We start from the raw sequence: 1,623 nt of genomic DNA, 5'->3' as shown, positions 1-1,623 counted from the left end.
TATTCAGACAGGTTTTTTGAACACTCCCTGTTCCCCATTGGTCAGCAAAACAGACAGCCCCGCCCTCAACTCGCACCATTGGTTGAGCTGTTGCTGTGTCAGACTATGCAATGTTTTGAGCAACACATAACCACAAAATAGGCTCCAAATTGCATGGGATAGGAAAAAGTATTTAACACCCCCAAAAATTACACTTTACATTTAACAAATGTCTTCTGATTGCACAAAATTCACTATTTATTTCTCATAGCACAAGATCCTGTCTCAAAGCAGGCAGGTCTTTAGCATGATGCACCCTGAAAGTTATTTTTAGTGGGGTGAATGGTGTCTGCAGGAGCGCATGGTTGAGCTAACACTGTTATTCTTAGGGAGTGAGTCTCCTGTAACCTCTGGCCCCATCACTAATGCTTTTACCGCTCAGTGTCTTGCACCGGATAGAACGAGAAGCTGAAAACTAATTGTGAGAGAGTGGAAAGATCCTGATGGATGATTTCCTCCCTGATCATCAGCTTATCAATTTTGAGAGCTGACTGACTTTTATTTAAACAGCTCTGAACTCTTACAGTATGTTAAGGGAAAATGTCCCTGACTCTCAATGTGACAGTCAAAAAAAGAAATTGTTGCACGCCATGTGAAAACATTTTAAGTTGAACCAACAGTGTACTTGGCAGTGGACTGAATAAAAGTGCAAGCAAATAATCTGTAATTAATATTCATGTACATAATTCATATTCATGATTGTGCAGAACAGACAAATTGAATTAAAAGTTAACAGTTAGTGCTCAACATATGGTCATTCTGCGGGAGGTTAGTAGCATGTTTTTATCAGACAGAGCGGTTTGAGTAACTTTTAGTGATGACTTGTTAAATTTCAGCAAGGCCTGCAGCATATCTGTGAATAATGGAACTTCAGCGCTATCATCTGAGAGCATGGTACACACTATCAGAAAAAAAAGGTACAAAGCTGTCACTGGGGCAGTACCCCAAGGTACAAAAATTAAAAGGTACATCTTTGTACCTTATTTATCCCTAAATGGAATCTATTAGTACTTTAAAAGTATAGATATTACAGGTATCCTATCAAAAAATATATATAACACCTACATTTCTATGAATGTTCTTTAGATAAAAATAAGTTTATTTTTTACAGTTAGATTAGCAAGTGTTATTTACTGTACCTGTCAATGGCTGTGCTGGTTGGCATACTGCGGGCAAAACCTCTGATTCCTCTCTGACTGAAGTAAGGGATGCAGGAGAGGTTTGCAGCCATCACTGCCAGTGAATCTGACGGGCTCACAAAGAATCCATTCTCACCCATAATCATGTAACGATCCTATACATAAGACAAGCATATCCAAGATTATACAGCAGTTAGTTCTGACATTTAATCTGATTAAACAAGCAAGATATCATATTTGATCAAAGGTACTTGTTAATTGATCTATTACATAAAATAACCAGCTGCTGCATCTTTTTGAAAATGATGAAGAATATAATTTTCACTATAACACTACTGTTTAAAAGTTTAGGATCGATTGGAAAGAAATAAATTATTTTATTGAGCAAGGATGCATTAAATTACCAAAAGCTACAGTAAACATTTATATTGTTACAAAAAAATGC

This window comes from Sinocyclocheilus grahami, unplaced genomic scaffold (genome assembly GCF_001515645.1).
Source record: "Sinocyclocheilus grahami isolate Dianchi unplaced genomic scaffold, SAMN03320097.WGS_v1.1 scaffold21883.1, whole genome shotgun sequence".
Lineage (NCBI taxonomy): Eukaryota > Metazoa > Chordata > Actinopteri > Cypriniformes > Cyprinidae > Sinocyclocheilus > Sinocyclocheilus grahami.
This window is presented reverse-complemented; position numbering follows the sequence as displayed.